Source organism: Coffea eugenioides, chromosome 2 (assembly GCF_003713205.1).
Source record: "Coffea eugenioides isolate CCC68of chromosome 2, Ceug_1.0, whole genome shotgun sequence".
NCBI lineage: Eukaryota > Viridiplantae > Streptophyta > Magnoliopsida > Gentianales > Rubiaceae > Coffea > Coffea eugenioides.
The window spans coordinates 27355864-27365139 of NC_040036.1; positions in this window are offsets into that span (position 1 = coordinate 27355864).

Consider the following 9276-nt stretch of genomic DNA (forward strand, 5'->3'; position numbering starts at 1 on the left):
TCTATACGTTTTTTGAATGGTTTTAGGTTAAATATTTTTGGATACTTTCTTACATTCAAAGCATTAACATAGACAATATGTTTCATGAGTTATGCAAAAATTGTAGACAATCATATCAATCTCATTTTTAAAAAATAGTGTGTATTCATCATTATAATGATGTAGTTGACACTTTTATCAGGTAATTATTTTCATATATCTTTAATTTTAATTACATTTTTTATTGTATATCACAATTTCTTCTTAACAGATACAATGTTAATATACAATTTAGAGATTCTAGTGGTAATTTATACCTTGCTCTTCAAGACAGACATGCACGATTCATATTTCGGTGTAATGCTTCTTATCTTAGAGATTTAAAAGGGAAGGTATAAATTATTTATACGTATATATTTTTATACAATATTATTTACAAACTTTCTAAAACAAATGATAATTTTGAATTCCATATGCTCTTAATTGTTAGGAAAATTGAGGTACATTGTTCGACTAACACATTAATTTATGCAAAAATCATGTATTCTCATTTATAGCACGAACTCCACAAATTTCAACAGAATTAATTAAACCTCAATACTAGCATTCGTACTCAGAGTTGATTGGTATGAAGAATGTTCCCACCTTCATAGAAGATTATCAAATCGAATACAAAATATTTGTAAGTATATCATTTACTTATCAAATTATATTCAGTTACATTTAATTGAACCCTTATGGCGCTCAATTTATGATACGGCGCAAATAAGCATGCAAGGGTAATATAGTAACTGCATCACGTATGGAGCAGATTAGTTAGTTCGTTAGATTTGGCGGCATCAATCTATAACCGACTTTGTTAGTTAGTTAGAATTGGCGGTATCAAATTGTAACAAGCTCTATGAAGGCCATAAGTATAAATGGGCCAGGAATGAGAGGAGTTGGATTGGTTATTATCAATTTTTCTCATTCTTTCTGAATCCACTACGAAAACTACTTCATTGTACTTTTCTGTGATTCAATAAAGATATTCATCCATCCATCACCACCGAGGAGTGTTCTTCATTCCCTCATTTCTCCTGGTGAGGATTGTGATCTTTTCTGCCTTCTGTACCAATTTATGCTACAGATTTCTACTTTTTTTTTTTTAGGATCCAACTTCCATCAATATGGTAGTTTATAAATAATGGGAATGTTTTTATCATATATTGAACTATTGCTACAAAATCTCACTTTTTAACTATATTTTCATTTGCCCTAAATTATACAAACAATTACATACATTTCTTACTCTATTTAAATTCATCTCTCGATTATAATTTCTTCCAAAAATATGATCTACTATGCGTAGCACGGGTGTTTAGACTAGTTTGATTAATTTACACTATATGGGTTTGAATAGGAAATTGTTTAAAAAAATTATGATGTGATATGTGCAAAACAAAAATATAATTAAAAATATAAAAAATTAATTGAAAAATATATTATGATACAAATAAATACTTTTAACAAAAATATTTGTGATTGGCGTATACTATAGATTAATGTAATCTTATGGTATGGATTTAAGGAGATAGCTAGTGACAGGATGTCGAACCTGTGCAATAATAAATACCTACTCGAGAAAAATACAGATTTTGTATATAGCGGTGAGTAGGGTCGAATCCACAGGGATTGGGGATAATTCGTTTCTTCTAGAATCCAAAGTATGGGGGGTTTTGGCTTAAATGCTAACTAAATAAATTAAATGCAGAAAATAATTAATTAAAAGAAATAACTAAGAGAAACTCTAGCCAAGAGTACACTTCGGAAATGGTTCATGCAACTGATCATCGATTCAAGGTAATTCCAACATTTATTAATAGATTAGTTATAATTGTCATGCACGCGATAAACAACCAACCCTTCCTTAATTTATCGATAGCTAAGGTACGACCATTAACTATTTCTCTAACCCAAAAACAACCCTAGGTACGACCGTAGGATTTAATTTCTAGATTGCATTAAGAATTAGAAAGGCCCAATCCTAACTAACAAACACGCTAAGAGGGTTTGTTTAAATTAGATCGTATGTTTCCCTGACATAAACCCAATTACGCCAGTTGCTACTGGGATAGAGGTAACGAACAATTATTCAATTACCCCTATTTAGCAAAATAGCCTATATGAATAATTAATTATTGCGCACTAATCAATCATACACAAGAGCTATAACAATTAAAAGCAGGAATCATATAAATACCAATAAATGAGGAAGCGATTAAAATAAATTCGATCTCACAGTAATTACAGAACCAAATCTTCAGTTGTCCATTGACTAGAAATAAGAACTTAGTTCTCCATTAATGGAGAACAAGCCGTGCAAAGCCATTGAGAAAAGGTTGACCGAAGCTTTTTCATCCCTTTTCTCCTCTCCCAAAAGCCGGCTAAGGAGTCCGAATAAAAAGATAGGAATTGTCCTCCTAAAAGAAGACGTCTGACCGCTAGAAAAAGGAAACTCAAGCTAGTCTAATTCATACGTGATTCTGGCTTTGTTCCTATTGGCCGCTGAAAAGAAAAGTAAGCTTCCAAGTCCTTGACGTTTTGTAGGATTAGAGTTTTTATCCTCTGCACCTCTGCGGCCCACGAGTCTTGTGATTTCCTGGTTTGAAGCTAGCTATTCCACTCATTCTAGGAAGCTTTCTACGTGCACATAATCCCGAAGGTCCGGCCAAGAAGGTTGGAGTTAGGCGTGGGCACACCTACTCATCAAGAAGTTCTCTGAAATTTGATTTTAAGCACTTTTCATTCTTTTTGTTATGCATCACAATTCTTCCAGGTATATTCATCAACCTGGTGTCAACAGCTGCTCATTTTCTGTCTGCTGGTCAGCTGAAAGAGAGACAGATTCTGGTTCATGTGTTAACTGAGGACGAGCAATTTTTGGTTCAAGTTCAGAGCAATATAGAACTGTATAACGCTGTCTGGCATCAGCGAGCTGTGTTTGGACTGGCTTAATGTGAACCAGATATGTCTTTGTTTTAAGCTGCGCATGAACAAACTCAAGTGGCAGCTCAAGATTCTGGAAGAAGCAAAGAAGCTATAAGGGTGACATGGAAACATTGCACTTATTATTAAATTCGATGAATTAAAATAACCTGATTAAAGTTATCCATTGCTTCAAGGCCAGTAAAGGTCAGAATATTTTCTGCTAGATCTCCAAAAATAGAAGCAGGTATAGCTCCGCTGTCATCGCTCAATTCAATGTCAAACCGGCATCTGAAAATAAGTATACAAGCTGTTAGGCTATACACTCTGTAACAGTAAGGTTAAGAGAAATTAAGTAGCAGAATTAAAGCCAGTGATTTAGTAATACAGGACCTAGGCATAGCAGGTCCCTTTTCTTTGCATGAATTACAAGTAAATTCAATTCCATAATCTGCCGCTGTAGCTCGGTAACATTTTGCACAACTCATGTACCAATATTTCTGGAAGATGTGTTCAAAGGAGAGATTTGCCTTGACCCAAGCAGTCTAAAAGATAGGCATTTATCAGGTGAAAGACTGAATAGATACGACGTTATAAAATTATAAAACAGGTTATCATTTGATCACCTTGTGTGATGGGGTAACATTGCAAATCAGAGTAGTTTTCTGGTCTCTTTTTAAAGAAAGTGCAGGATTGTATTTAATGTAGCTCTTTGCATCAACGATCTCTGCAATTGACTCTGCATTTCTCATTGCCCTACCAAAAAAAAAGATGATGTAAGGAAAATATCAGTTGGTGTAAAAATATAAGTGACATTGAAGTACAAAAAGAAAATGTCAGTTAATGCCATTGCACCAATTCTTGAGTTGTCTTGCTTCCTGTATCGGTGGATCAACAAGCAAAGCAGAGTCGAACCAAGTAGAGAGAGAAACACCTGTAGTATAAAGAACAAAATGAATACCGAGCTAGAAGTAAAGGTTATAATACAAAAAAGACAGCATTTGAACAGACCATTGTAGTTGTTAACTCTCAGTCTTCGACCAATAATTACAGGATAGCTTTGCATGTTGTTCAACAGAGCTTGGCCTTCATTGTTCAGAAAATCGTCCCATAAAGATAGCAGGACAGTTTGAGACCTAACATTGATATATAGCCCTGCGAGCTCAGAGTAGCAAGCAGAGACCGGTATAAAAAGGTTTTACCGGTACCTCCAGGACCATCAATGAAAAAAGAATTTCCTTGGGAAGCAAAGCATGCTTGTAGGATGATGTCATAAGCATACTTTTGCTGGGAATTTAATTTCAAAGACATTAATAGATCTTCAGGCAGTATGTCTATGTTTCTTTCAGCTTCTATCTCCTTTGTTAGGTGAGCCTGTTCTACACTAACGAGATCATCTAATGGTAACTGAAAGGCAGCAATGTTTGTACCCATCTGCTGAAGTGATTTGTTAATATCAGCCAGAACCAGGCCCCTAATTTGAGCGGGAGAGTAGTCATGATATTGTTTATGCCGCTCATAATCTTTAGAAAAGTCCAATTCAAATTTTCTCCATAACATCACAGGATCAGTTGGAGAACAATAGACCAGAAGAGTAGCAAATAATAATCTGAGGGAGGATGGCATTTGAAATGCAGCAGCTTCATCAAGTGTTTCTTCTATATATGTATCAGATTGCAACAATCCAAGCGCCAAAGCAGCCTCCCTAAACGAATCCATTTTTTGATCATGAACAGTCAAGAGATCATCGAATGATAGCGGTCCTGGAATATGATTTAAGAGAAGCCTTAGATAGTACCTTTCTCCCTCTCTTGGATTAACACTGACGAGTCTACCTATGACCTTTCGACGCTTTCTTTCTGTCCAATGCCTATACTTAGAAGACCAAACGAAATGCTGAGGGAAATCCTTATAAAAGCATTTAAGGTTTTCAGCAGTTGGGTTGGTTGCATTCATTTTGAAGAACTCAGTTAGCATGGTTTTAGAAAAATCAACTTTAGCTAACAACTGCAGCAAATCTGAGCTCTTTGGAAAGGAAACAAGCTGTTGATTCGGAAGGTGAACTTGGAGAGAATAAACAGATGGGGTCATCTCATTTAAGCGGAACTCATAGATGCGCCAAAAAGCTTCTGGAGGTGAAATGTATCGGCCTTTTTGAAACTCTTTAATCTCGTCAGTATCAGTAGCACTATCATCTGTCATAATCCTAAAGGAAACCTGATCATGCCCCTTGAACACATACTTATACAAGTACTTGACCAATTTAATGGTAGAACAAATTTCCACGTTCATGTGACAATCGAACAAAGCAAGAAGATAGGGGTTGTAAGGCACAACCCACCTATTATCAAGGGTGAATCTGCGAACTTTCACTTTTTTGCCATCATCCCTTCTCCTATAATATGGATAACTATCTTCACCATGGGTCGTATGAGGGCAGAAATTTTTTGGATAGCGATTCTTGCAAGAACCGTCTTTCATACAAGGACAACTTTTATCCATATCTCCGCAGGGGCCATGGATCATATGTTTTACAACAAGAGAGTAGAGATGAGGATATTGAGACCGATCAGGTAATTCAGCGCAGACTACCTTGTCATAGGACTCCGGATTGAGCAACTTAAATTGAGGCTTTAAAATGAGCAACAAATGAGCATGTGGAAATCCCCGTTTTTGAAACTCAATGACATAGACGCATGCTGCCACTTCACCAAAAATCTGTTTATTCAAAAGTTCATGCTTAAGCATCTCAAATTTAGCTCTAAAAACTCTAGCTAAAAGATCAGGCCTATCCTGCGGCTTCTCATGATATTTCAAATTGCACTGAATTTCTTTCCATGCCGGATTGCAGGTCATGGTAAGGAAAATGTCCGGCTTTCCGTACTTTTGCACGAGTGCCATTGCATCAAGATAGCGGCGCCTCATGTCTCTAGGACCACCTATAAAGGAAGCAGGTAGCACTATCCTACGACCAACTTTAGAACCTTCAGTTTGGCCCACAGAGACACTGTCTAATACCCCTTGAAGAATTTCTGACCTAACCACATTTTGTCGGTGTCTATGAAAGTCCAGTCTAGAAGTTTCTATCTTCACATATGAATCAACTGAAAATTGTTGTAGAAGTCTAAGACAGTGCAGCAACATTGACTCATCATCTTCTCTTATTTGAAACCTATAACAATAATACTCTCTCGCTGATACAGTGTCCTCTTCATTCTTTCCATGTTCAACAGCTATAACGAACCAAGGGGAAAATGTCAAACGAATTCAGAAAAGTGTATGATGCTTACTCTTAATAGTGATAGACAGCAAGAAATCCACTTGCCTCTACGCTCCAAATCAAGTAAATGCGAAGGGTCATCAACAGAGGAAGGGTCGACATTGAAATCATTCTCACAAGAATCTGCATTTCTCTTTCTTTTGTGAAGTTTTTTAACACCATGGTGCCATCCACATTCACCTTGAGGAAAGAGAATAGGGTATTGCAAAGGATCATAACAGCCATAGTAATGCTTAATTCTATGGCTGGTATTAGAGTGGGTATAAACTTGAATATGAACATTTTTATCTGTTGATTCATCGTCATCCTCAGTCCATATGGCAGCAACTTGAGAGGCCGTAGGCAGATTATACACACGCTGGTCTAAACCAGGATAGCAATTCAAAACAATTTTATAGCTCTCAATGGTTGGGACATTTCTGAGATTCTTAAAGAATCTAGCATAAGGATTGTTCGAGAGGATACGCATAAGTAATTTTAAAGTACTTTCACGCAGCTTATCAGAACTTCCAACCCTCCTTGCTAATTCTTCATCAGAATCAAAAAAGTAAAACTGAATTCCTGAAGGTTTTTCGCTTGACTGGAGTAAACTATTAAGGAAATGGTAGACCTGACCTTGAACACGAAAAGTATAAACACCTTTTGTGTTCTTGGTCAGTTCTGGATCATATTTTGCAGCAAAGGACGTGAATCCTAAGTTGTTATTATAGGTCCTCACATTATTTCTGAAATGAGCGCTTTCCTCATCATTTTCGATAAATAAGCGCTTAAGATCGTAAGGCATAGATGGAGCAACTATAGAAATCTCTCCTCCAGAGCAGCAAAAGTTAGGAGGTTCTAAATGGAACCTCTTGGCTCCACAGTGCTCACAATTAGGAGCATCTGGAAGAGCCAAAGCTTCATGCGGGATTTCATTGATTGGGAAAATTCGTCGTTGCCTCCTCTTTTTAGGTGCAGCTGCATTCATTCGCTGGCTCCTCTTTTTAGGTGCAGCTGCATTTATTTCGAAGCTACAATTGAGAAGCGATCTAAGGGGGGCCTTTATCAGGTTATTTAGCAATGGCATCTAAATAGCTACTGAGAAATAAAATGCCAACCCGGAGCCTGCTTCGGCACACGGCGATGAGAACAGCGTTCTCGGGTAAAAGGCTGCTCTCTACATGGGAAAGCAGAAGAGCGGGCAATTTCCGCTGCATTCATGACCGAATCATTTCTTTCAACAGTATCCATAGAGCGACTCACTTGAGCAGAGGTGGTTTCTGCAAGCGTATAAAGAAACAAGCTAAACAAAACAGGCTGATGTCATTTGAATGAATATAATTTGGATGTGGTCAGAAGTAAAGAATATTCAGAAGGGCTGCATTGAGAGTAGCCGCTGTTCAAAAAATATACCTTGAGATGTAGAAGCTGCTTCAAAAGGTTGGTTCTCAAAGGGTGGTATATTTTTCTCAGAATGAAATAGTCGGTGCTTATCATTGAAAGGAGATTGCAGCTGACCAGGTTGCATATAAACCTTGGCCAAAGGAGAGTACGTAACAACATTTTCAAAAAGCTGATGAGCAAGTACAGGATCTTTATCTATGCTGGAAGGTTGCATAATGCTTCTAAAAAGATGAGAAGAACTGTTGGTCCTGTTAACCGAGATCACAGGAACAGAGGAAGCAGATCTAGTTATAGAATCGTGCCTCTCAAAAGATTTGTCTTTTTGGTGCAGAAATGGGGCTGCATGAACAGCAGTTCCGAGGGGATAAAGATTTTCACAATTCATAGAAACATGGGCAGAAGAACAATATTCTACTGTATTCTGAAAAAGACAGCTCGTAGGCAAATCTTCTTTGCCAGAGCTAGTACCTGGGATGACACAATCCGAATGATCAAAGCAATCGCTCGGACGTTCATGCAACGCTACAGGTATGGAGGTCCTAATTTTTCTCCTAGGCAGACAAAAATCAGGCTCAATAGTGGAAGAAGAGAGGTTCAAATTTTTTCTTTTTTCTGGAAGGAATTTTCCTTTGCAGCTCCTAAGATCAGCCTTAGCAGCAGGTGGAAGCTCTGCAGATTGTAAATGAAGATCCATCCATTTACATAGAATTGAAATGTAAAAACAGCAACCAGTAGGCAGGGGAGTGAAGGCGGTCAAAAAACAACCCATTGGATAAGAAGGAAGAAGGACATTACTGACTATACCTGCAAGAAGAGTTGCATTTGGAATGTGGCTTGCTATTTCAGCAGTAGAAGGAAAGGCAACATGAGGAACAAAAGAAGCAGAGTTGCGAGAGGACATATATTGCAATGCCTCAGTAATGACATCGGCACTGTCATGACCGCTCTTCAATACTTCACCTCCTAACACGTTACTATGCAGAGAAGGGTGATTCGCACTATCAAGGTTTCCATGGTTCGAATCAGGGAAAGAAACACCTGATTCTATATAACCAAAGGGAACCTTGCGAATACGCGAGAGTAAGCGTGTATCTTTTTTCTTGGCAGATCTATTTTCTCTTCGACGTTGAAGCAGTTCTTTTTTTTTCAGCGGTGGCATTTCTGCATACTTTTTTCGGCGAACAGCATTTCTATCCATTCAAGATCGCTAAGAGTGCTAAAACGCCGAAGGATTATATAAAGAAAGGAACATCTAACTCAGCAAAAAAAGAATGTAAACTAAAAAATGACAAAAAGCAGAGCGAGTAAAAATCAAACAAATAGCAGAGATGAAAAGAAGCTAATGGCTAACAGTTGAGGAAAAAGCAAATATTTAACAGGGGAAAAAAATCAGGCAGGTAATTACAGTGCAAAAAGTTGGCATTTTCTTACTGGCAATGGAACAGCATCAGGAACAACAGAATAACGTATACATGGAATGTATAAAGATCATAAAAGGGTTTAAAGGTCAGAAACAGGCAAACAATAAAAGGTAGAACTGGAGCAGGATGAAACTAACGATGCATCAGAAAATGAACGTCAAAGAGGTACAAATTAAAGCATAGAACATAGAGAAAAGAGTAAAAGAAGAATAGAACAAAATAAAGAAAGCTAACCTGGTTGTACGA